At 45.5% G+C, this 27,500-nt stretch overlaps 1 long non-coding RNA gene across 3 annotated transcripts in view; it reads right to left on the reverse strand.

The window, feature by feature from the left end:
* LOC135116124 (uncharacterized) overlaps positions 1 to 27,500 on the reverse strand; it is a 125,421-nt gene that overhangs the window by 34,467 nt on the left and 63,454 nt on the right. For 2 of the 3 annotated variants that reach the window (XR_010276167.1, XR_010276168.1), the window contains exon 2: positions 8,028 to 8,091. This is a non-coding gene — a long non-coding RNA (uncharacterized LOC135116124). Of the gene's footprint in view, positions 1 to 7,260; positions 7,354 to 8,027; positions 8,092 to 27,500 lie in introns of those variants that run through there. The other variant, XR_010276166.1, reaches the window with a different exon arrangement.

The following is a 27,500-nucleotide window of genomic DNA, read 5'->3' on the forward strand; positions in this document are numbered from 1 at the left end:
ACCCACAGGGGCTGGCGCACGCGCGCGTGGTGCACTAACAGCGTGACACTTTGTGGGGACAGAGATAACAGCCGAGGACAGGCCGGGGGCGAGGGATGGCGGGGCGCCCACCTGTGTTGGCGTTGACGGACAGATGGCTGGCCGCGCCATGTGTTCTGCTTATCAGCGGGAGGTCGCCCCGCCCTCACACCTGTCCACGGACGATTTCGGGCGTATGCCGCCGCTACCCGCCCGCCAGCGGGACGTTAGGAGGCAGCCTCGCCCTGGATGCCCCGCGCCGCCCCGCCTCCCCTGCGGTGGGAGGCGGGCGCCCGCAGCAGCGCGGCGTGAGCCAAGACGTCACGGCAATTATGCCAAAACACATTTACCTCCACTTGGAACATTGAAAATTGCTGCTAATGGCCAAAGGAAGAGAACGTGGGCGGGCAGGACAAGGAGGATGAGAGGATGAGGCCAAATCGTTCCTCCGCTGCTTCCAGGTGAGGGATGCAGAGCCCAGGCAGTGAAACACCTGCGTCTGTACACACACACACACACACACACATACCTAACGCTTATCAATACTGAGAAAATGCATAAAACAGCAGGGACGATTCCCGGATCTCTACGCCATCATCTGAACAGTTTTTTTTTCAGTCCCTGGAAGGACGTAACGCCTCCTAGGGTGCGAGAGGTGAGGGGATGAGGGTGGGGGCAGGGGTGGTGATGGAGCAGGTGTGGGGCAGACGCCGCTAATTAATGTTTATAAACGGTGAACTCCATCCCAGGTAAATAACACTTTGGGAGGGGTGAAGGGAGACGGGAGGGGGAGGCGAAGCAAAGAGAAGAGCGAGGAAGGGACGCAGGGAGGGAGGAGCGGACCACACAAAGGGAATAAAGAGGGATTAAAGGGAGGAGGAATGATCTTCACTACCCTCCAAAAAGAGGAAAGAGTTAATGAGTGAAGTCAGTGAGAGTAATTAAAGTTCACGTGACTTTTTCTAATTAACTTGGACCGTGATGCTCAGCAGAACCACGAGACTCGCCAGGCTTCTCGCCACACTGCCTGTAATACTGAGTTCGCCCCACTACAATAAGGTTCTGACAACTATTTTAATAACCAGATGTACCTTCCTCTATCTGCTCATCATCACCACCACTACGATTTCACTTATAATCTCAAATAGTTGAAATAGTCTTGTCTGTTGCACCACCATTACAGTAAAATTCTGCCAGCACCTTTTAACCTGATCTATCTTTCTCCATCTGCCCACCACCACCATCACCACTACGAGTCCGCTTATAATCTCAAAAGGTTAAAAAATACTTAACGGCAATCTTATCTTATAAATGTGAATATGTAAATGATTTCAAATAGTACAACTGGTCCTTCTATGTCTATTTCTTTTGGTAGATTCATTAAATTTTACGAAGTTATAATGCCAAGATACGAAACAGAACATCAAATTACGAGTACACGTGGAAATCTCTCTTCCTTGCTGACCTTTAGAAGAGAACATTAACGAGACGACACAGCGAAGATAAACAACTGAAGCTGCACGGGGTACTCTTCAAACACTATAATCTTATCTACAGTCACAATATCCACATCTTATCATGATCACATCCACACCACATCCATACTTAGTCACATCTCATCCTCGAACATCAGTACAAGACACATCATGAACATCCAAGACCACACCCTTATTTACATCTCTTATTTACATCATCTTATTACATTTACATCATCTTATTTACTACATCTTCAAACATTCAAAGAACCACTGGCCACATCACCCTTAGCTACAATCTTCATGACCACACTCTGATCACTACCCTAACCACACTCTTAATATACTGCATATACCCTGGCCTAACCACACCTTATCGTCACCCTACCAGCCACACCCTTACCTGACCACATCACCCTAACCGCACCCTTCTTTCACAACTCACCCTGGCCTAACCACACCCTACCTCATCACCCTTCAGACCACACCCTAACTTTGCCACATCACCCTAGTATCATATCACACCCTATCTAGTTGCATCACCTGTGACCACACCATCACCACACCATCTGGCCACCTCCGCCCCCCCCCCCCCAACTCTACTCCAGGTGACAGATGCCCACTTCTCAGGTGTGACCGCTTCCTCTGCATTACATTTGTTCCACACACCTGCGGCCCCTCAGCACACACCTGGCCGCCACATCTGCATAGTGACGCTCCGGTGTGGAAGGTGTAATTACCTGCCTTGCTAATGAGCGTGAATCACCCTCACCTTTACCTGTAGATAATAGATTGACTCACCTTCGATTTGTGGTGCTTTCTTTTGTGTTTTGGGAAGTGTTTCAATGGAAGGTTCGGTTAGGTTCGGTTCGGTTCGGTTCGGTTCGATTCGGTTCGGTTAGGTTAGGTTAGGTTAGGTTAGGTTAGGTTAGGTTAGGTTAGCTTAAGTTAGGTTAGGTTAGCTTAAGTTAGGTTAGGTTAGGTTAGGTTAGGTTAGATTAGGTTAGGTTAGGTTAAGTTAGCTTAAGTTAGGTTAGATTTGGTTAGGTTAGGTTAAGTTAGGTTGTCTTTTGTGTTTCGAGGAGTGTTTGAATGGATGGTATGGTATGGTGTGGTAAAGTTAGGTTAGGTTAGGTTTTGTGGTGTCTTTCATGTTCCGCGGAGGGCATGAATGGATGGTGTCAAGTATTGTGAAGTGTTGTTTGTGTTAGGGTCACGTGAAATACTGTGCTTGTATTGTTTAGTTTAGTTTAGTTTTTTTTTTTTTTGCAGGTAATTACCCCTAATGATATACTGTCGATAACAGTAATATATAGCGCATGGACGCACACACACACACACACACACACACACACACACACACACACACACACACAATAGTGATAATTCGAGATAGACCAAAACTTCAATCATTCATTCTTTCTCTTCGATCCTCTAAGCCTCTCCAGCCTCTTCCTTCCTCTCGTCCTCCTCCTCCTCCTCCTCCAGCCTACCTGTTCTCTCACCTGTCGATCTAACTCTAATGAAAGTTTTTTTTTTTATCAATGTAAATCAACCGCCTGTCGTTGTAACTCTCTCTCTCTCTCTCTCTCTCTCTCTCTCTCTCTCTCTCTCTCTCTCTCTCTCTCTCTCTCTCTCTCTCTCTCTCTCTCTCTCTCTCTCTCTCATTTCGAGGAAAGAGTAAGAGGAGAAGATTAGGCGATGAGAGAAGAAGGGAGATGGAAAAATAAGAAAGGAGGGAGTGGGAGAGAGGAATATATGGAGGAAAATTGGAAGGTGAATGATGGGGAGGTAAGAGAAAGATGGAGGATAAGATAACGATAGAATGAAATGGAGGAAGGAAGGAGAGAGAGAGAGAGAGAGAGAGAGAGAGAGAGAGAGAGAGAGAGAGAGAGAGAGAGAGAGAGAGAGAGAGAGAGAGAGAGAGAGAGAGAGAGAGAGAGAGAGAGAGAGAGAGAGAGAGAGAGAGATAGGGAAAATAATGAACAAATATATAGAGAGAATGGGAATGAGGAATAGAATAAAATAAAAATAAAGAAGAGGAAGAAGGTAAGAGAAGAGAAAAAAAAAACGAAGAGGAAGGAGGGAAGGAAAGAGGAGAGAGAGAAAAAAAAAAGGCAGAAGGGGAGGCAGAAGGGAAGGGAAAGCAGAGGGGGAGGAGAGGCAGAGAGAGAAGGGGAGGCAGAGGGGAGCCTATAGGTCAGTCCGCTTCCTCTGTTGCCTTTTAAAGTTCAAACGAAGGTCGCACTTGTTCAAAACTCCAGGTAATTGCCTTCACTCCTTTACCTGAACTGAATCATTGAAGACTCACCGCGGACACTGCTACTTGAAGAACATTAAAAAAAAAAAAAAAAACATACGACCCTCAACTAAACTACATTTGTAATCGTTTAAGTAAAACCATAAACTGGAAAAAATTTCACCTGCACACCTTCCACCTTCCCTCTCCCTCTCTCCCTCTAGACACCTGTACAACCTAACACCATCCCATAGTCCCTTCTTACTTGGAAATGCTGCGTATTAGTGAGAAAAGAAGGGCAGCAGGAAGGGATCCCAAATAAAGCTTAACCAACACACCTGTGGCGACTCCAGGACAGGTAGGTTCCCACGGGTGTGCAACGGGACCCCGGGGCAAGGTGGGGCGGGGCAGAGGAAGAGGAAGGATGAATGAAGAGGGTGGCAAGGAGGAGGAGGAGGAGGAGGAGGACGAGGAGGAGGAGGAGGACGAGGAGGAGGAGGAGGAAAAGGGTGTGAGACAGGAAGACATGAACGGTTGATAGTATGTATCAATGAGAGAGAGAGAGAGAGAGAGAGAGAGAGAGAGAGAGAGAGAGAGAGAGAGAGAGAGAGAGAGAGAGAGAGAGAGAGAGAGAGAGAGAGAGAGAGAGAGAGAGAGAGAGAGAGAGAGAGAGAGAGAGAGAGAGAGAGAGAGAGAGAGAGAGAGAGAGAGAGAGAGAGAGAGAGAGAGAGAGAGAGAGAGAGAGAGAGAGAGAGAGAGAGAGAGAGAGAGAGAGAGAGAGAGAGAGAGAGAGAGAGAGAGAGAGAGAGAGAGAGAGAGAGAGAGAGAGAGAGAGAGAGAGAGAGAGAGAGAGAGAGAGAGAGAGAGAGAGAGAGAGAGAGAGAGAGAGAGAGAGAGAGAGAGACTGACCATTCACTCCCATGCTCCAGGTAATTGGTGCAGCGGAAGTGATTACTGAGGTACCACAAGGAGCCGTACCGTCCTCTTTTTTTTTCCCTCTCTCTCTCTCTCTCTTTCCTGAGGCCACGCAATTACAGGTGAGCTGGCGGGGGGTGGGGGTACAGGTGAGGGGGTGTCAAGGTAAGCTGCCACGCGACACAGGTCGCAATACACGTTTTTCTTCCAGGTGTGTGTGTGTGTGTGTGTGTGTGTGTGTGTGTGTGTAGGTGGGTGTTCATAGTGCATTGTGAGTATTTTCATAGGATTATTTACTCTGATGTGTGCTTTCTCTCTCTCTCTCTCTCTCTCTCTCTCTCTCTCTCTCTCTCTCTCTCTCTCTCTCTCTCTCTCTCTCTCTCTCTCTCTCTCTCTCTCTCTCTCTCACTTCCACAATAACAGACTTTCAGCATCAGCGAAGGAGGACCGGAAACTCCCTCCTTCTCTCCCTCCATCCCTCCTTCCCTCCTTCCTTCTCTTCCTTCTCTCCCTCCCTTCCCCCCTTCCTTCCCTTCCTGAGCAGACACCAACAAGTGCACTTCCGCTCTCCCTCCCTTATCCCTTCGTTTTCCCACCCCCTCTTTCCCCCCTCTCTCTCTCTCTTCTTCCCTTCCTTTATTTTCTATATCTGTCTATTTTTTTTTATTTATTCCTTCGTTTGTTTTGATACTTTTTTTTTGTTGGTCTTTTTTTGTTGATTAATTGTGGTTGAATATTTTTTTTTCCTTTTTCTTTATCTCTTCTATATTTGTGAAGTGGTTTTTTTATTGTTTTTAGTTTTATTTTTCAAAGTTTCTCTCTCTCTCTCTCTCTCTCTCTCTCTCTCTCTCTCTCTCTCTCTCTCTCTCTCTCTCTCTCTCTCTCTCTCTCTCTCTCTCTCTCTCTCTCTCTCTCTCTCTCTCCATGACCTTGTTTGACTTCCTCTGGCTTTCCTGTATCCTGTGACCTACTTACATTCCGTTTTCTGTTGTGAAAATGTACGTTTTCTGTTTACCTTAGTGAAATTAAGTATTTTCTTTGTGATTCTATTTTGGACTTTGGTGTGTGTGTGTGTGTGTGTGTGTGTGTGTGTGTGTGTGTGTGTGTGTGTGTGTGTGTGTGTGTGTGTGTGTGTGTGTGTGTGTGTGTGTGTGTGTGTGTGTGTGTGTGTGTGTGTGTGTGTGTGTGTGTGTGTGTGTGTGTGTGTGTGTGTGTGTGTGTAACTAGGGAAAGAAAGTAAATAAAAAAGATATACAATAATTGCAAAATAAGAAAAAAATGAAAAAAAAAATATTGAAATCACTCAAAATCGGTCAACCAGTCCAAGAGAGAATTAAAACAAAGCAACATTAAACCAAACCAAGTAATAAAACAACGTAGTAATTTAATATACGTACTCATTTATAACAGTAACCAAAATCAAATCCAGCATTGTCAATTAATCCCATCTAAGTTTAATTTTCGCTACTATTTGTAATTTGGGGAGTTTCTTCAATACGTTCATCAGTGCTTTAATAAATACATATATATATATACAAAGGGCATTTCCTACAGAGCTCACTTCTTGCTGTTCAGTGGGGTCGCTCCTCACACACCTGCCCCTCTCACGTTCAACCAAACACTGACGTAAATTAAAAGGAAAAAAAAAAGTTGTTCTCTCAATGTTCACAAATATTTCAGATTTTTAAGGAAGAAATCAGCTGGAACGTTTGTATAGGTAAAAAAATACAACACCTGCTGCTACTACTACTACTACTACTACTACTACTATTACTACTCCTACTACTACTACTGTTGGTTTTGTTACTGCTACCGATGGCATTTATTATAAAGGACAAAGAAAGCTATAAAAATGACGAAATATTAGAGGAGGAGGAGGAGGAGCAGGAGGAGGAAGGGAGGCAGGAAGGAAGCTTGTATCGATCACAAACTCTCTTCCTGCAGTGAGTGGGAGAGGAGAGAAGAGAGGAGAGGAAATGGGGTTATGAATGAACAGGTGAAGATGGTGGGAAAGTCAGGAGCACATATACACACACACACACACACACACACACACACACACACACACACACACACACACACAGGGAAGGATAAAAGGAAGTCCTCTATTAGAACAAAAAAAGGGTAAGGTATGTCTCCCACGGTTTTTGTATTCTCCTGGACATTAGTGAAGGAAGGATAAGAAGAGTAACTTGTTTGACTTGTTTAAAGCACAATTTCTCTCTCTCTCTCTCTCTCTCTCTCTCTCTCTCTCTCTCTCTCTCTCTCTCTCTCTCTCTCTCTCTCTCTCTCTCTCTCTCTCTCTCTCTCTCTCTCTCTCTCTCAATTAGTTTAAGTAAGGACTGTTTGGTGGTAGTAGCAGTAAAAGTAGTAGTGGTAGTAGTTAGTAGTAGTAGTAGGTTACTGTCGTCGTTGTTGTTGTTGTTGTTGTTGTTGTTGTTGTTATGCCACTGACGAAATTACGAAAACATAAGCTCTAAGGAAATGTATGAAGAAAAATAAAACAAATGCACATTTTAGGTAATCCGAATAAAATGAACTTTAAATAAATTACATATGAACACACACACACACACACACACACACACACACACACACACGTGACCCCGGGCCAAACAGGTGTGTGGGCCACGGGCGTGACGGGCCACAGGTGTGTCTCAGGTAGCGAGGCGTGACGGTCCTGAGGAGGCGCCGCAGAGACTCCTCCTGCCCGATTATGTGACGCCAGAGAGAGAGAGAGAGAGAGAGAGAGAGAGAGAGAGAGAGAGAGAGAGAGAGAGAGAGAGAGAGAGAGAGAGAGAGAGAGAGAGAGAGAGAGAGAGAGAGAGAGAGAGAGAGAGAGAGAGAGAGAGAGAGAGAGAGAGAGAGAGAGAGAGAGAGAGAGAGAGAGAGAGAGAGAGAGAGAGAGAGAGAGAGAGAGAGAGAGAGAGAGAGAGAGAGAGAGAGAGAGAGAGAGAGAGAGAGAGAGAGAGAGAGAGAGAGAGAGAGAGAGAGAGAGAGAGAGAGAGAGAGAGAGAGAGAGAGAGAGAGAGAGAGAGAGAGAGAGAGAGAGAGAGAGAGAGAGAGAGAGAGAGAGAGAGAGAGAGAGAGAGAGAGAGAGAGAGAGAGAGAGAGAGAGAGAGAGAGAGAGAGAGAGAGAGAGAGAGAGAGAGAGAGAGAGAGAGAGAGAGAGAGAGAGAGAGAGAGAGAGAGAGAATTGTACAAGGGTTCTCTAAGATTCATAAACACAAACTTTATGGACTACAACGAACAAAACAACAAAAAGCAAAGATGAGACAACAAAAATGCGTAACAAAAAATAAACACAGAAAATGATACAAAAAACAAATCTACGCACGAAGGACATAAGTGTGGTAAGAAAGGGTTATAACATTCCTCACCTGAGAGACGGAGGGGCGTGGGCGTGGTGGGGATAAGGTCACCTGGCGGCGCGGACTCGCTCACCTGTGAAAAGGGAGAGAGAATAATAGTCACCAGCAATACAAGACTACCTGTTTTGGGTAACAAGGACCTTACTGGGAACTGGCGCTCAGCTGACACATTGACCCCGTACACGCACACACACACACACACAAACGCACACACTGAGAAAGAGACACACAAGTATTTTCATATTAAGAGGCAGGAAGACAAACATCAGCTTCATATTGAGAAAGAAAACAAAAATAAGCTGAAAATAAGACACATAAACAAGGTTAGTTTATATATACACACTGAGGGAAGAAACGGACAGGTAAGTAAATGACACATAGTAAAAACAGATCACACTTATAAACAACATAACTTTCAGCGTGTCATCAGTTACCCTACAACTGTCAAGCGGGACGCCAAAGAGCATTGACTCGCCTAACAATAAAAAAAAAAAAGAGAAAAGATAAAAGGAGTGAGGGGTGAGAGGTGAGAACACACACACACACACACACACACACACACACACACAGAGGCATTAACCTAACCGCCTCGGGGCTCTCTCGGACCTGTTCTTCTAAAATCACGTTACTAATTACATTCACATTGATAACCAGTCTACGAAAAATACTGCAGCAGCCCGTCCTTCCTAGTTTGCGGGTTAGCGTTTTCGTGTTACATTTTTTTCCTCCTCAGTGCGACGGTGTATCTCGGAATGAAAAAAATAAATAAATAAAAAATATCAGTTTTATCCATGACTAAATTTCTGAATGATTCTTGACTATAAGATTTCCTGTAATTATTTAGGACGCATTTGGGTAACAAAGGCACATTAGTTATCGTGTGTAATCTACAATAATCACTGCTTGTTCTCTCTTTGTATGCACAGGTATGTCTGTCTGCTAACCCTCACACCTGTCACTTGGTTTCTTCTTTCGTCTCTCGATACGTGTCTGTTCAGCACATGAATGCTTTCAAGATTTCACTGCTATCAAGACGAACACTTATGTTACCTATACGAGTATGTGTGTGGCACTGTGGTGATGATGAAACAAAGGATACAGAAAGGAGAACTTTATTTTTCTAACATTTCGACAACTGTCTTCCTCAGAGTACAGATTATACTCACTAAATCTATACATTAGTTTTCATACACACATCATCATCAGTCTCTAGTATTTCACTGCTCAAACTAAGACATTACATAATTTATCGTCGCGAGGCCTCACTAAACCATTGGCAAAACAAGAACCTTCCTTAATCTAACCTAATAGTATCATAAGGCCTCTACATAATTCCACAAGGAGATGAAAAGAACCACACCTGACCTTTTAATCTCAACCTAAACCAATACCAACATAAACTGTTCTACTGCAGGACTGATTATCAACCTGAACAATTCTACTGCAAGACTAATAAAACACCTCTTCAATCTTCACTCAACCTTCACTCACCTACCAACTACTTGTCTATCACACACAAGCAACCCTACAACCCTCTCTCTCCCCTTTATCTACTTTCCTCTACACATCTCATAAAAAAGAGAGAGAGAGAGAGAGAGAGAGAGAGAGAGAGAGAGAGAGAGAGAGAGAGAGAGAGAGAGAGAGAGAGAGAGAGAGAGAGAGAGAGAGAGAGAGAGAGAGAGAGAGAGAGAGAGAGAGAGAGAGAGAGAGAGAGAGAGAGAGAGAGAGAGAGAGAGAGAGAGAGAGAGAGAGAGAGAGAGAGAGAGAGAGAGAGAGAGAGAGAGAGAGAGAGAGAGAGAGAGAGAGAGAGAGAGAGAGAGAGAGAGAGAGAGAGAGAGAGAGAGAGAGAGAGAGAGAGAGAGAGAGAGAGAGAGAGAGAGAGAGAGAGAGAGAGAGAGAGAGAGAGAGAGAGAGAGAGAGAGAGAGAGAGAGAGAGAGAGAGAGAGAGAGAGAGAGAAATATTCAGCACGTTCCCCGAATCCTCGACCCGCGACGAGGAGGCCGCCACACGGTAACAAAGAGAAACTCACCTGGACTCATTAATTAACCCAGGTGAGCGACGCCAGGCCCTGTGCACCTGCCCTCACAAGACACCGGATATAAGAAAGGAAATGAGAGGTAGAGCGGGCCAGCCAACTCCTCTCATTTTAAATCCCTCACACCTTTCTTCTCCCCTCTCCTCCGCTCCACCAGCCAATTAAGAGTGAAATGATAGGATAAGAGGTAGTGGACTGTTAAGTGGAGGTAAACAAGTGGAGGAAAGTGGAGAAAATAGGCCTAGATTTTGTCCCACTGTGCCTCTGTCGTGAACCTGTTGGTGGATGATCAGAGGAGTGTGACGAGCGACAGGTGGAGTGAGAGGAGGCGTGGGGAGGTGAAGTGAGGAGGGGGAGGATGTGTGGGGAAGAGGGCGTTGTTTGGGTGGTGGGTTGACTGGGGGAGGGTAGTAAATAAGATGGCTTGAGTGGTGGGTGAGCTGGGGAGGGTAGCAAGGAAAGGGGAGAAGGGGATTTTGGGAGATTTGAAGGTATTATGTTAGAGGTTAGATGGTTAGGTATTAGGATAGATGACTAATGATGGTTGTGTTGGTGGATACATGATAAAACATGGCTGGATGGATGGGTAGATGGCTGATAATGTCTGTATGGCTGGGTAGATGGGTGAGTAATGGTTGTATGGCTTGTAAATGGTTAATAACGTCTGTATGGCCTGATACATGGCAAAACAATGGTTGGATGGGTGTGTAGATAGGTGAAAAATACCTGTTTGGCTGGATGGATGAATGGGTTCCCGCAGTTTGGCTACATGGCTGAGAGTGTGATGGTTGAATAGATGGTTGAGGCTGGCTGGCTGGCTGGCTGGCTGGCTGGCTTCCTGCTGCAATGTCACTCGTGCCTGGCCTGGTGGAGTGCAGGTCCGCTGACTCCTGCACCGCCTCGGGTCAGGTGGACTGTCTGTCATAAATACGAGTGCTTCTATCTCAGCTGCTGCTACGCGAGTCACAGCCCACGCCGGGTCAAGAGAGCATCGATACTTCAGCTAGGAACGTTGTCTAAGTATATGTTTTCCCTTGATGCCTTGTAAATTTCAGCAAGCGCTCCAGTATTACATAGACACTCCTGCAAATGTCCAGTGGAGGTTCTTGACTTGTTGTGGTTTGCCTTGCTTTGATTCCATCTCCCCCATTGTCTTTTGTACGAACCTCAAGGCAAAGTGGCTTCAGGAAAATGGCCAGGGAACTTTCCGAAATATAAAGATTGCTTATAAAGATTTGCTAGTCACCTCCAACCTTCCACACAACACACACACACACACACACACACACACACACACACACACACACACACCTCATGGTGAAAAGATATTGGTGACAAGATAACGATGGCTACTTAGCATACACAAACGTCACAGCCTCGTTACTTTTGCCTGACATGTTAATTGCTGGAGGACTCTCATTTCTAGAGACGCGGAGGAGGAGAAGGGAAGGAGGGAATGAGGCCTTAATACCTGCTGGGTGTGTGGTTCCTGCCCCAGACTATACCCTTGAGGTGCACCCATCTCCCGCATCACCACCACCACCCACCGGCCACCACCCAAGCATTACAGCTCCCGCTGCCATCTCATTAGCTGTGCCTCCACCCTGGCTCACCACCCACACCACCCTCACCACCATCCCTATAACAACCATTATCATCGGCACTCAAGCTGCCTGCAACACGATTTCCCCGATCATGTCCCCTCCTCCCCCCGCTGGCCGCCCCACTCACCACAGGTATGTCTAGGTGTGCCCAGGAGGCCCTTGGTTGTACCCCACCAGGTGCGCTCAATACACAAGGGCAGGTGCAAGTTGGCAGCCGGCCCCAGTCCCTCCTCCGGGGACCTCCGACCACAAACACTCCTGCAGGTGCGGGCTACTGTCTTTGACCCTCACACAAGGTCAATGAAGGTGAGGTGCAGGGACCCGCCGCCGCTCTCTAACCCTTTCTTACGGGGATACAGACACTCATGGCGATAATGGAAACGGGAGTGTGTGTGTGTGTTCTCTCCCTCTCCATCTCTCTCTCTCTCTCTCTCTCTCTCTCTCTCTCTCTCTCTCTCTCTCTCTCCCTCTCCTTCTCTCTCTCTCTCTCTCTCATTCCTAACCATTAACAATTTCCTTCCTATTTACACAATAGGTCGCCCCTCCCAGCTTCCTCCCTCCTCGAGTGAGTCAGAAGGAAGGAAATCTCCTCTACTCCCGGGAATCGATACCTCACTTCCTCCCTCGCCCGCCTTTCCCCTTCCCTCCCTATCGTTCTTTCCTTCCTTCCGTCCTTCCTTCCTTTCCTACAAGTGATCGTGTAGACAAACTTATTGAAACTACTTATTTTTTCACATACTTCAAAGCAAAATGTATAAATAAAACCATAGGATAAAAAGACTGGTTTAAAAAGTGTATTTAAATCACTTTGTTCTCCTCCCTAGGGCAGCCTTGTGCTCGGTGATTACATTAGGCATTAAATTTAGCAGCAGCACGGGCAGAGGAGGCGGCTTGCACCTGTCGGGCCGTGCTCAGCCAGCGTGAGGTATTTTGAGTGCACCTGCCCAAGACACGCAGAGTAAACACAGCCCTGACCTCCCTGCAAATACTCAACCCCAACTATCCCCTCCTCCCCCGCCGCCACTACCACGACTACTACTACTACTACTACTACTACTACTACAACTTCTACTACTGCTGCTGCTGCTGTTGCCTTGGTTCTCTATCTCCACCCTACCACCTCCTTTCCCCTCCAGCTTCACCCCATCATCTCCCCCCACCTTCTATCTCCAACCGTATAACCTTTTCACCTATCTTCCCCCTTACCATCTTCCTACCGCTCCATCTTCACTCCTATCACCTCCTTACCCTTCTTCATCTCCACCTCTCCTCCTCATCTCTATCCCTCCCTCCACTATCTCCTCACTCCTCCCTTTTCTCTTCTCCACCTTTACCCACTCCTAGCATCACGATCTTCACCTCCACCACCTCTTAACCGTTTCATCTCCATCTACACCCCTCCACCTTCACTCCATGCTCCTTATACTACTCTGAACCTTCATCCACCCCAACCATGACTACCTGACACCTTGCTCTCCACTCCCTCCACTCTCACCTTCCACCAGCCATCCCCACCAGTGCCCTCCTCCTCTCGACTGCAGCCCACCACCACCACCACCACCACCACCGCCACCTGCAGATCCTGAATGCTGCCTCCCTACCCTCACCTGCGTCAAATTAACCTGTACCCTTTACCTCACTCAGCCTTACCTTTGCATACCTGGCCACCCCTGAACCTACCTATCTAATAAACACCTGAGTACACACTACCACCACCACCATCACCACCATCACCACACACGTGCATACTCTATATAATCTTGGTATAAATAGTCTTACTTTCAGTGTATTTAAGTGTCATTACTCAACGTTCTGCCACTCACTCTCTCACTCTCTCTCACTCACTCACTCACTCGTACATTATTTTCTCAAGATTCATTTCCTTATTTAAAGTACACATAACTTAATACACTATTTCCTATTGATATTGTAATGGTTAATACGAGAGAGAGAGAGAGAGAGAGAGAGAGAGAGAGAGAGAGAGAGAGAGAGAGAGAGAGAGAGAGAGAGAGAGAGAGAGAGAGAGAGAGAGAGAGAGAGAGAGAGAGAGAGAGAGAGAGAGAGAGAGAGAGAGAGAGAGAGAGAGAGAGAGAGAGAGAGAGAGAGAAAACGCCTCTTGTGCATCATTACCACAGCGGCACCTGACCTCACTGCTGAAGAAGATAAATGATAAAAAAAAAAATAGTGAGGGCGATGAACAGGAATGCATCTCATCCACGCCTTGAGCAACACTAATTGTCCTCTTCTCCTCCTCCTCCTCCTCCCCCCTCCACCTTCTCCTCTCCAAGTTGCATGTTATATATATACTACAACATTTTCACCATACACTATTTCTCTCAGCTAATCATTACCAATTCTATATGTATGTTTTACGATTCCATCACTGTAAACAACTGTATCCCCCCCCCCTTCTCTCTCTCTCTCTACCACCACCACCACTACCAAACTCTTCACTCATCCTCCTTACCTATCCTATCATCCTTGTCATCACCACACGTCCCTCCTCAACCTCGCTGCCTTCACCAACCCGCCTCCCCGACCACCGCCTCGCTCCTTCATCCCCCGAGCCTCACATTACTCCGCGGCGAGGCGTGCACTGCAATACCGCCGCGGGGAAAAGTAGTACCCGGGAGTTTTCACCAAATAAACAAGCCGGCGAAGTACATGATGCGAATAAAATCGATAGTAAAATAGGAGAATTAAAGAGATAAGTAGACGTTTATTTGCACGAGTAAATGATGACAGTGGTGATTAGATTAAAGAAGAAAATAAAAACAAGGAAATGAACTAAGCAAAATGTAATAAAAATACCAAGGTTCTATGAATGTAAGACACTGGAAAGGTTATACAAATAAAATAAAATCAGAACTTGCTTTCATGCACGAGGGAAGAAGACCCAAGAACAAAAAAAGACTCAGGAACAAAAGACTAGCTAATTCTCTCTCTCTCTCTCTCTCTCTCTCTCTCTCTCTCTCTCTCTCTCTCTCTCTCTCTCTCTCTCTCTTGAAAGAAGTTGAAGAAGGAACTAAAGAGACGCCAGTTGGAATAATATCAAGAAAGAAAAGAGAAAAGACGTATGTTAAGAAAATTGAAAATATTAATCAGAAGAAACTAAAGAAGCGCCAGTCGGAGGAATACGGAGATAAAAAGAGAAGAGATGTTAAGAAAATTGAAAAAAAGTTACCCAAAAATTGATGTTTAAGAAAATTAAGGCCAGGTTAATATTTTGTTTGTACGAAGGAAGACAGCAGTGGTGATAATGATATATATGGAATACAACGAAATGAGATGAGTTAAGTAGTAAGAAAAGAAAAAAAAAATATACAAATATATTAATAGCCAGTGAAAAATTACCAGAAAATGGAAATGTAATGTAAACAGGAAATAAAATATACTGAATTGGGTTGTAAGTAAAAAAAAAAAAAAAAGATTAAGTAAAACAATCAAAGCCAAAAGTATACGAAAAAATACGAACAAACAAAAATAACAATATAAAAAGAACAAAGATAAAAAAAAAAAACATCAAGAAAAACAAGGACAACAAACATTCATCCAAAGAAAACGAATTCGAATGACCCAGAGAGAGAGAGAGAGAGAGAGAGAGAGAGAGAGAGAGAGAGAGAGAGAGAGAGAGAGAGAGAGAGAGAGAGAGAGAGAGAGTGTCCTACCAACCAATATTGATCATCAGTTTATGAGTGGCGGCGGAAGTAACTTACTCAAGGGGTATCCGGTGAGAGAGAGAGAGAGAGAGAGAGAGAGAGAGAGAGAGAGAGAGAGAGAGAGAGAGAGAGAGAGAGAGAGAGAGAGAGAGAGAGAGAGAGAGAGAGAGAGAGAGAGAGAGAGAGAGAGAGAGAGAGAGAGAGAGAGAGAGAGAGAGAGAGAGAGAGAGAGAGAGAGAGAGAGAGAGAGAGAGAGAGAGAGAGAGAGAGAGAGAGAGAGAGAGAGAGAGAGAGAGAAAGTTCCCACGCGAGTGTCCAGGAAGCTGCGGGACTCATCTCTCCCTCACCTCCCTCACTCCTTTCCCGTTTCCTCCCTTCCTCCCTCCCTCCTTCAATTCCTCCCTCCCTGTCTCATATGTCTTGACCTCTCTCTCTCTCTCTCTCTCTCTCTCTCTCTCTCTCTCTCTCTCTCTCTCTCTCTCTCTCTCTCTCTCTATCTAGAAGTAATATTTCAAAGCAAGTTTATTTTTATTTTCTTCCGGTAAAGAAATATCAAGTGAGGTTTTTTTCCTTGCTCCCCTGCTTCCCCCCCTCTCTCTCTCTCTCTCTCTCTCTCTCTCTCTCTCTCTCTCTCTCTCTCTCTCTCTCTCTCTCTCTCTCTCTCTCTCTCTCTCTCTCTCTCTCTCTCTCTCTCTCTCTCTCTCTCTCTCTCTCTCTCTCTCTCGTCTTTTTCTTCCCCCGCGTGAGTCACCTGTCCGCCGCGGCACCTGCAGGAGAGAGAGCCGCGGGCGCCACCTCCCACCTGGGCTACAGCGGATGTGACCCCCTCCTCTCCACCCCCACCTCTTCTCCAACCCTCCCGCCTCCTCTGCTCCATGTCCCTCCCATCCCTTCTTTCGTGTGTGTGTGTGTGTGTGTGTGTGTGTGTGTGTGTGTGTGTGTGTGTGTGTCTCTCTCTCTCTCTCTCTCTCTCTCTCTCTCTCTCTCTCTCTCTCTCTCTCTCTCTCTCTCTCTCTCTCTCTCTCTCTCTCTCTCTCTCTCTCTCTCTCTCTCTTTGTCTGCATTGTTCTTAAATGTTTGCATAAGATTTGTATTGTTTCTCTCTTCAGTGCCCTTTATCTCTCTTTCTCTCCTCTCTCTCTCTCTCTCTCTCTCTCTCTCTCTCTCTCTCTCTCTCTCTCTCTCTCTCTCTCTCTCTCTCTCTCTCAAGCGTGGGAACCATCAGCTTGCGTCACAGACTCTTCCGGAGGCGGGAGCAGCGTGGCCGAGGAAACACCTGAGAAAACCACCTTTAATTAGCGTGCACAACCCACCTGTCGCTGTGTGTACCTGTGCCCGCCTCGCCCTCAGACCCGCGTGGCGCAATATAAGCAGGTGTCAGGCTTTATTGCAGTGTGCTAGAGTTGCTACTGTTAGCGCTATTCGTGGCTTCATAATGGTGCTATATTTGCTACTGTTGCTACGATATCTGAGTTCGTGTTAAGGTTCATTCTCGCCCTTGGTAACAATACGGAACAAGAGCAACGCAGTTATTTTTAGTGTAACTACTACTACAGCATCTATTCTTAGTGGTGGCAATGGTACTATTACTACGACTACTACTACTGATACGGTTATTGATGCTACTTCTACTAAAAATGTTACTTCCACTTGTAGTAGTAGAGGTAGTAGTAGTAGTAGTAGTAGTAGTAGTAGTAGTAGTAGTAGTAGTTTAGTTTCTTATGGTAACGTTTTCCCTCTCTTTTCCGTTAGTACTTTCCTTCGCAACGACTCCTGTCTTGCATATGTGGGAAAGAAGGGAGGGAAGGCAAGAGGGAGAGAGAGAGAGAGAGGGAGGGCCAAGGAGAGAAGGAAGGAGGGTAGGAGGATCATAACCCCCCTTTCCTCTCTCCTCTACTAACCTACTAGACTCCCACGATGTTATTCCCACACCTCCTCCTCCTCCTCCTCATCCTCCTCCTCCTCCTCCTCCTCTTCCTGCTCCCCGGATGTCCTTCTTGACTGGAATTTCTGGGAACCTTCACCTTCCTGTCTCTCTCTCTCTCTCTCTCTCTCTCTCTCTCTCTCTCTCTCTCTCTCTCTCTCTCTCTCTCTCTCTCTCTCTCGTTTAATACTGTTTTTTTTTCTTTTTTTGTGTTCGTTCTTCATTCACATTTTCATTTTTCTTTACGTATTATCTTTGCCTTGTGTTTTTGTTTGTCCGTATGTATGTATGTATGTATGTATGTATGTATGTATGTGTGTGTGTGTGTTAGTCTATATCTGTCAGTTTCTTTCTCATCAAAGGACGTTAATAAAAAATAATAATTACGAAGAAAATACGAACGTCAATGGAAGTTAAGTTTGTGGTTGTTTTCGGCAAGACTCGAGCCTTGTGTCGCTTCTGCTCGTATGGCTGTCCATGTTGTATAGTAAGTGAATATGTATACTCTCATACATACATACATACATACAAACATACATACATACATAATCGAACACAAGCCCTCAACTGCCTCATATTTACCATCGCCATACTTCAGCTCTCAACGCTTTCCCAACACACACACACACACACACACACACACACACACACACACTTTAAAACATTAACTTAACACCAGAAACTCTTGACTACAATCATTACTAATAAACAACGCTGCATTGACGTCAAATACTGAGAACTGTGCTTCGCCTCGAGTGATTTTAATGCCAAATTGAATCCACAACATTGCAAACCTGAACCAGAAATAGTAGTAGTAGTAGTAGTAGTAGTAGTAGTAGTAGTAGTAGTAGTAGTAGTAGTAGTAGTAGTAGTAGTAGTAGTAGTAATATTAGTAGTAGCAGTAGTAATTTGACCGAGAAAACCTGAACAATAAGCAGCAACAGTGACAGCAGCGGCAGGAGTAGCAACAATAGCAGTAGTAGCAGTAGTAGCAGTAGCAGCAGCAGCAACAGAAAAAGCAGCAACAACACTAATGTTCTCTTTAGATCAATCGCACCTGGTGACCGTGAAAACATACCAGGAGAGAAGCCGGTTGTGAGGGAGAGGAAAAAAGGCAATCCCAGCCAGACAGGTATGCTAAGGCCCACCTGAGTGTCCGGATAACATCTCTGGCAAAAACTGGCGCCACTGTCTGAATCGAGGTGCTAATAATAGTAATGATAAATAGACTGATTAATAATTCTGACAAATAACAGGAGTAATGGGGCTCATACAAATGTTATAGGCTTGAAGTAACTGGAAACACAAGGAACAAAACACCAATAAGGACAACAACAGCAATGATGAATGTTACATCTATTAGTTTTACTGCTATGAATATTATTGCAACAACAATACCAAAAACGGCAACAAGACAACAGTAGTAGTAGTAGTAGTAGTAGTAGTAGTAGTAGTAGTAGTAGTAGTAGGTGTAATTACGTGTACTACTGCTATCACTATTACAAGAAGGTACAATTACAATTATTACTGGTATTTTTGTTACTACCAGACAACCACTATCACTAACACTACCACCACCACCACTACTGCCACAACAGACGTCAAACACCGAAAAAAAACACAAAAAAACACATTGAAACACCCCAAAACACGAAAAAAAACACAAAAACACACACCAAAAAACATACAAGCCACCCTCGCTTCATCCCTCCCTGCACAGCATTTCACCACAGCACCCGAGCCTCACCCCAGAGGACACATCACCTCCCCAGCCAGCCAGCGCAGCAAGACCACTCGACAAAAACACGGGTCACCAACGGAAAGCAAAGTCAGGCTGCAAAACGGTCAAAAAGGGGACGCCAGACCGACATATTTTTCTGTCCTAATCCTTCCCTAATCCCAATTACATCCGGCTGAATGGATTCCGGCACCCAGCCCGCCATGTCAGGGGAGATTGAACAGGTAAGGTGCGGCGGGTAATTAAGTGTCCTACGCACCTGTGGGAATGACCTTAGGGGATGTTGTGGCACGTGTAGGTGTGCTGGGCTGGGTGGGGGTGATGAGAATTTTATGGTGTGGGAGCTTAACCGTTTTCTTCTTACAGTTTTTTTTTACGGTAGTTTCTTTATATTTTTTTTCGGGGTCTTTTTTTATTAGATAGAACTTTTTAATTTATTCAGTTATAACACTTTTTTTACATTGATGTCTTTTCTACTGCAGTTTGTCGAATACTTTTGTAAATTAAAAGACAGAAATCAATCTCCCTTTCTCTTTTTTGTGTGAGGGTCATGCATACACTTTTTTTTTTATAACAGCACGAATATTACCAAATTATCTCCACTGCGGGGAAAAAAAAAAATCAACAAAAGTCTTCTGAATAATCATTTCTCCCTCAACTGCTAACTCATCCACACAAACATAACCTTTACAAATACTCGCAGAACCCTCCCACACCCACACTACACACACGGTTCCGCTCTGCACACCGCTAGTTAGTTACCTTGAGCACTAAATCTGCACTCTACAAAACCGCAAGTCCACCACGCAATGACAGAGAAGAAGCAGAATTCACGGCGGGCTGAATACCGCTTTGTGTGGCGGCGTGCAGAGGCGGGGTGTGGCCAGATGATTAACCAGGCATGTGTGGGTGTGGGTAGGTGCGTATCCAGGTATGTAAAGGTGGATATGGGTGGGCGTGGGCGTGGGTGTGGGCCCCGGCACGAGACAGGAGACAGGGAGCGCGTGATACGTAATCCTTTAAGTGCCCAATTTCTTCCTTCCTGCTCCTCGGGTTTTGTCATTGCACGTAATGCGGCAAGTGTCAATATTTCGAGGGATTAGCGGCGATCCGTGACAGGAAGCGCCTCCTCGCCCTGCCCTCCCCTCCCCTCCCTGCCCCCCCTCCCCGTCACTCGTGGGAATGGGGGATGATTACCCACTCCCATCACTCATATAGCGCCAGGCAGGTGAGTGTGTTTACGTGAGAATGTAAGAGCGCATTTTTGCTCTCTGTTTCTCCCTACATGTGTTTTTATCTCTCAAGACTCTCACGCGTCTCCTCATTTCATTCCTTTCTCATTCCCTGTGGCTAAAGTACTCCACCTCCACCACCTCCTCCTCTTCCTCGCGCCAGAAATGAGCAGGTTACAACGGGAGCTCTCATAAGTTCCCGGGTCTTCCCCTCACATGCCACTTCATTTGCATATCTTAACCAGGCCGGAGTTCCCTGTATGAGAGAGAGAGAGAGAGAGAGAGAGAGAGAGAGAGAGAGAGAGAGAGAGAGAGAGAGAGAGAGAGAGAGAGAGAGAGAGAGAGAGAGAGAGAGAGAGAGAGAGAGAGAGAGAGAGAGAGAGAGAGAGAGAGAGAGAGAGAGAGAGAGAGAGAGAGAGAGAGAGAGAGAGAGAGAGAGAGAGAGAGAGAGAGAGAGATTCATTCCCATAACCTAACATCCTTCTCGGCTTTCCATCCTGTCACTATTCATTAAACACGCGCGAAAATGAGAACACACACACACACACACACACACACGCACACACACACACACACACACACACACACACACACAGAGGTAAAGGCTACAGGTGTGCTGCCTCGCATAAATTACAGGATAATCCACTGAAGTGCTTATCAGGAAGGCGTTGATTTTCCTCCCAAAGCCGCTGCAGAAGGGAAGGTGATGCTGGCGAACTGTGTCTTGGTGGTGGTGGTGGTGGTGGTGGTGATGGTGGTGGAAGGCTGTCTCTCTCTCTTCCTCTACTTTTTGGTAATGTCTGCTTGGTATCCTCTTTCGTTATTGTTGGTTTTTTTTTCTCGCCTTTAAAACATCTCCCCAGTTACAGATTATATCGTTAAGTCTGTCTGTCTGTCTGTTTTCCTATTTTAATCTAATCTAACCTAACCTAAGCTATCCCAAACCTAACCTAACCCAACCTAACTCAACCTAACCTAACCTAACCTAACCCAACCTAACCTAACTCAACCTAACCTAACCTAACCTAACCCAACCCAACCTAACCTAACCTAACCTAACCTAACCCAACCCCAACTTAACCCATCCCTAACCTAACCTTTATGCATCAAGGAGAGTGGCCAAGGGTGAAGAATCTGGATACAAAAGAGCCAGCAAACCATGTCACTCCCAATACAAGAATAAGCAGAGGAATCAGAAGCGGTGGTCAGTTTAGTTCGTTTCCTGAAAATCTTGACACGCCTTCTCACCCTCTCTCCCTCTACCCTCAGCATCCCTTCTTAAGTGCCAGGAACAAGAATCCAACTCTAAGGATGAAAATAAGAAACTAAGACACACACTTCCTTGCAAACCTTCACTTATACCTAACCTGCATATAACTTTCTCCTAGGCAACGTATCCACACTCTCGCATCCACACTATACCACTCACATCATCCACATCACCCTTTTATCCACCAGCATCACTAACTTTCACCTAAGCATCATTATCACCCACTGACACCCACGCATCCACACCCACAACCCTGACACCGGAAAGTTTAACACCCGAATAACAAACAAGACCTTAATGAAAAACAGCGAGGGGACTTTGGGACAGGAGTGAGTGAGGGAGAGGGTCGGGACGTCTGAAGAAGAATGAGTGGGTGAGAAAGAGTGAGAGTCGCGTGTGGAACAATGAGATGAGTGTTGTGCGTGCGGCAGCCAGGAAGCGCAGGGAGGCCACGGCGTAAACAGGGCCCACGAGGCAAACAAACACAGGTAAGGCTGTTTATTAGCCACCAAGACTGTCAGTGAGAAGGACGGAAGGAAGTGGCGGCGAGAGAAAGGGGCGGCGACGAGGACCGGGAGAAGGGTATGGTATTAGGTGAAGGGGAAGTGACGGGATGAGATGAATATGGAGGAGAGATGAGATGGGGAGTGTGCAGAAGGAGAGGAGCAAGAGTATGAAATGAAATAATCTGGGAAACATAAGAACAGAAAGATAAAGGCAAGAATGAAAAAAGAATCACACACACACACACACACACACACACACACACACACACACACACACACACACACACACACACACACACACACATCCTCACGATCTGCAAACGAGCATAAAAAATCCCTTAATGCAAGTCACAGCGTGGAGGCGTTTGATGGATTCCCTGAGAGGCGGCGCCGCATGACCGCAGCGGAGAAGACACGGATGAATGGGAGCGGGACGGAAGGACCCACCAAGCTAATCCCGCAGCGCTGTTATCGGCAGGGATTATAGGCGTGGGCTGCGGGCGGCGTCCTGGCGGGTGTGTGGTGGGGCGTGGCGTGGGTGGGGGCGCGGGCGGGATGCAGGGGATCATGTTCATCACCCGACTATCATGCACATAACCCAAGCATTTTACAATTTTCTATGGGTTCATGTAGACGTGTATATCTTCCCTCCCCCGCAACGTCTCGTGACACGTATGTAATTTTCCTATTATGAAGGATTCGCCGCTTTCCTCACTTTTCCTCCGTATATTCGCCCGGCCGTGTAATAATCCGGAGTGCATTATGCAGGCAACTTTATGATCCGTCTGCCGCCTCTACAAGTGTTGGCGAAGTGATCAGTACGTGCTGTGTCTCGTAGTGTCTCAAGTTTCTTCTATTTGAGTCCCCCGCGGAAGCCAAAGTGCTTGACCTTGTGAAGATAAGCTCCAGATACATCCTTTACGTCAATAGTCGAGTAAAATACGTACTCATTTCTACCGTGCTTACCATTTTCCTTCAGTCTTAACTCCAGATATGCACTCAAGTCTAGTCTAGTCCCCTTCCCCTGTTAAGGCGGAATGAAGTACTTGACCTTGTAAAGATGAGCCTCAGATACTGTCTTTGTGTCAATAGTCAAGTAACATACAAACTTGCAGTATTTCGCATTTTCCTTCAACTTTAAGCATTTTGATCAACTAAAAATCTATCACACACAAGATTGTGTTACTAGACTGCCAGGAAACAAGAGGACTTTAGGTTGAGGAAACAAACAACAGTGAAAGCGCGAATTACTCGCTTTCTAACCGTGACTATGCGAGTGTGTACCGTAAACCTCGCTCCTAATCATGATACCTGGTGAACTGCTGTACCTGGCGCCCCAACAAGCAGGTATCTGGAGGCGTGTTAGTAACGACCCTCTCACATTATATACAAATGAAAGAGATGCGAGGAAAAGGAAACTAAATCTAATTAAAGGGGAAAAATCGAACAACCTTCCAAATTTCCCCACCGAAGCATGAACCGAGGAGCGAAACCTAATGAACCAGACAACAAAACCTCAAAACTCGGAATACAAATCTATCAATCTCGAAAACAGGAAAGAAAACGGAGAGAGGAGAGGAAAGAAAACAGGAGACACGCAAAGGGTGAAAAACAAGGCAAAAACACGAAATCTGGCGTAGGGAGGAAGGAGGAAGAGAGAGACAGGGAGAGAAAGATAAAGAAGGAAGAGAAGGTGAATGAAGGCAATAATCTGTTTACCTCGTCGTTCCTACATCCGGGCGAGGGCGGGGGGTGGACAAAAAGAAGGATAAGACACAACAATGAGAAGGATGGGAGATAACAAAGCGCAGGTGACCGTGATATCGATCCTCCAGAGGCGCCTTTTTCTATCAGTTGGTGGCGCAGGTGGGGCAGATTTCCGGTCCACGGCGAGGCGGAAGAGTAGATCAACTTAACGTAAATCTCAGCGGATTACGAAGGTGCGTTTCGTGATTTGGGGACGAAGCGTGAAGGTGGAGGGGGAGGAGGGTGCGCGGGGGCGGTGATGAGTCAGGAGGATGCGAGGAGTGGCGGGAAAGGTGTCGCGAAGGGAAAGAAGGAGGGTGAGGTGTGGCGTTAATAAAGAGAGGAAGGAATGGAAATATAAAAGGGTATGAAGGAGGTAGATAGAGGCATGGGGATAAAAACTAGGGAAGATTAAGGAAAATGAGTGTTTATGAAAAGAGGAAAGATTGTAGGAGGAAAAAGGTATGAGGGAAATAGTGACATGATTTTTTGAGAGGCAGAGATAAGAAGCAGGACAATGAGGAAGGAAAATAAGGTGAAAGTTTATGAAAGGTGGAGGAAGGTAAGGGGGAAAATAGTAAGTGGAGCTGTGAGATGCGTAGATAGGAACTGTGAAAATAAGTTGTATAAAAACGATGAAGCGGTGGAAGAACTTATAAAAGGAGGAAAAAATGGAGAGGAAGATATAAAAGTAGAGAGAGAGAGAGAGAGAGAGAGAGAGAGAGAGAGAGAGAGAGAGAGAGAGAGAGAGAGAGAGAGAGAGAGAGAGAGAGAGAGAGAGAGAGAGAGAGAGAGAGAGAACTGCGGAGATACAAAGGATGCTAGGAGAAGAACAAGCATAAATAATGAAGATACTAAATAACTAATAGTAGGAGAGAGAGAAAAAAGACAATTCATACTAAGGAAAGGGTTTTAACGAAGGAAAAGGAGGAAAATAGAGGAAAAATGTGTATATACGAGATGACGTGCTGTGCTGGGAGGAAATAAGAGATGAGAGAGATGAGAGATGTTGAGAGTGAGTGATGTGAGAAGCACTGAGAGGGAGAACAAATCTAACGTGTAGGAAAATTTGATTGGGAGAAATGGAGAGAAGAGTGAATAAGAATGTGTGTGTGTGTGTGTGTGTGTGTGTGTATGTGTGTGTGTGCCTCTCCTCCTCCCTCCTCCAGGTGCCCCAGACATCCCAGCAACGCGAGGGAAGTGACGACCAAGACAACTGTAACGACCCGACGAGGGAGATATGCGGCTCTTTTACGACTACTTTACCCCTTTTAACCCTTACACTACCCCCCTCCCCCCTACACCCTCTTATACACACGCAGGCGACAGATATTAGGCTGCGAAGACGAGGAGAGAGGAAGACGTGCTTACAAAGAGGAGAATGTACTGCGAGACTGAAGGAGGAAGGATGGGAAGGGAGAGTGGAAGGGGGTGGAAGGGTAAAGGGGACATTTTTTGGGGGGTTGAACACGTGTTTCCGGCAGGGTGCACTTGTAGAAGTCTCGGGTTCCAGAGGCAGGTCACATTTCATAGATACATGCAGCCTCTAGGTTCGTATGTTTTCAGATGAGTTCAATGCCACCCTTTTTTTTTTTTTTTTAACCTTCCTGACACCTTCTGCGGTCCCCCTGCGGTTCTCGTGCCTGGGGTTCGGTGGCTTCGTGGCTTGGTGGCTTGGTGGGCTGGGTTGGTGGGTTGGCAGTGGGTGAGGGGGAGGTCAAAGTGTGTGTGTGTGTGTGTGTGTGTGTGTGTGTGTGTGTGTGTGTGGGAGGGGGTGGGGGGGGCACGAGGATCCCAGCGACATCTTTCACTGGTATTTTGACATCACTGCGTTTCCTGTGCCGCTGTTAGCTCTTGTTCTTTCCGTGTGTGTGTGTGTGTGTGTGTGTGTGTGTGTGTGTGTGTGTGTGTGTGTGTGTGTGTGTGTGTGTGTGTGTGTGCGCGCGCGCGCGCTTAACTGAATTTTTTCCTGTGTGAAGAATGGGTTTAGCTGAAAGAATAAAAAAATGAAAAAGAAAAAAACAGAAAAGAGGAGGAGGAAGAAGAAAAAATGAAGAAAGATTATTCTTCTACTTCTCTTTTCCATAATTCAGATCAACTGAAACGCACACGTACAAAAAAAAAAATAAATAAATAAATAAAAATGAATAAATAAAGATAAATAGATAAAAACTAATATCACTAAATCACAAAATAAAAAACAATATTCCAAAGCTCCAAATCTGAACCAAAAGCAAACGAAACCCAAAATAAATCAATACAAAATAAATCAATACGAGACGAGAGAGATTGAAAAGAAAAAAAAATCATGACAATTTTATTCGCTCACACGCTTTTAGGTTGATCAGGTTGGTTCCGGTGAGCAGAGAGTACCTGGCCTGGGTGGGAGGGACGGAGGCAGGGACGGAGGCAGGGACAGAGGGAGGGAGGTGTGAGAAAGGTGCGGTGGGAGTGTTACCATGACGTGACGGGAGGTGCCTGTGTGGGTGTGGATGCACGTGGATGATGGATGGGGTGCCTGGGGATCAATAATTTAGCTTCATCCGATAAATTTTACATAAATAAGCAATACATAGATAAGTAATTTTTACACAGATAAGCATTTATAATAAATTTTCGTGATTCCAGGGAAAGTTTAACCCTCCATTAAAAATTACCATGAGAACCAAAAAAAAAATCAACTCGCGGCATTTGAAAACAGTGATTATAAAAGCAAAATGCATTTCAGAAAACAATATTTGGGATATTTTCACTGCTAACTGTTTCTCGCTATCACCTAAAGCTTTTTAATACTTATTTCTGTACTAGTCTCTGAAATAATCTTGCAGTTTAAGAAAAAAATATCCTATCGTCTCTTTTTATATCCCAGCAAACAATTTCTACAGATTAGCAAAAAAAAACGACCATAGGAATACAAGGAGTAACATTATCATTATCATTTTTATTAGCATGCTCGTATATTTGTCCTTTTTTTCTTAACAGTACGTGAGAGAAACGGGTGAAAGTGTTATCAGTAAATGTCTCCTACCCTTCTCTCTACCTCTCTCTTCCTCTCCCTCTCCCTCTCTCTCTCCCTTTCACTGCCGGATGTAGGGTCTTCACCGAATTCTCATCCTCCCTCCTCCCTTCTCTCTCTCCTTCACCTTCCTTCACCTCCACGCACTTATTCATGCTAACTTACACTCACGGCTACATTCCTCTCTCCTAACGTAACACACACACACACACACACACATGATGGATAAATGCTGATAGTTCATGGGTTATTATTATTATTATTATTATTATTATTATTATTATTATTATTATTATTATTATTATTATCAAAGTTGTGGTTATTATGAATTATTATCGATACTATCATTATTTGTAGTAGTAGTAGTAGTAGTAGTAGTAGTAGTAGTAGTAACAAGACAAATATTCAGCGTAAGATTAGAAGAGAAATGGGAGGAGGAGGTGAAGGAGGAAGCGGAGAAGAGGCAACAGATGGTGGTGGTGGCAGCGGCGGCGGCTGTAGTGGTGGTTGTGGTGGTGGTGGTGGCGGCGGTGGTGGTGGTGTTGGTGTCACAAGGGTAAATAAGCCTCACATGCTCCTAGGATTTCGTCTCCTCTTGCTACACAAACTAAATGAATCACTTCCAAGTAAAGCGAGTTGTCATGTACGTTACTCTTCAGTCCCCCCTTTGTCAATGTGACGTAATTCCCCCGTTTTCTTTTGCACTAGGTCAGTCCAGGTTACTTTTGTGATAGCGAAGTGAGAGGAGAGG

The sequence above is a fragment of the Scylla paramamosain genome, chromosome 30 (genome assembly GCF_035594125.1).
Source record: "Scylla paramamosain isolate STU-SP2022 chromosome 30, ASM3559412v1, whole genome shotgun sequence".
NCBI lineage: Eukaryota > Metazoa > Arthropoda > Malacostraca > Decapoda > Portunidae > Scylla > Scylla paramamosain.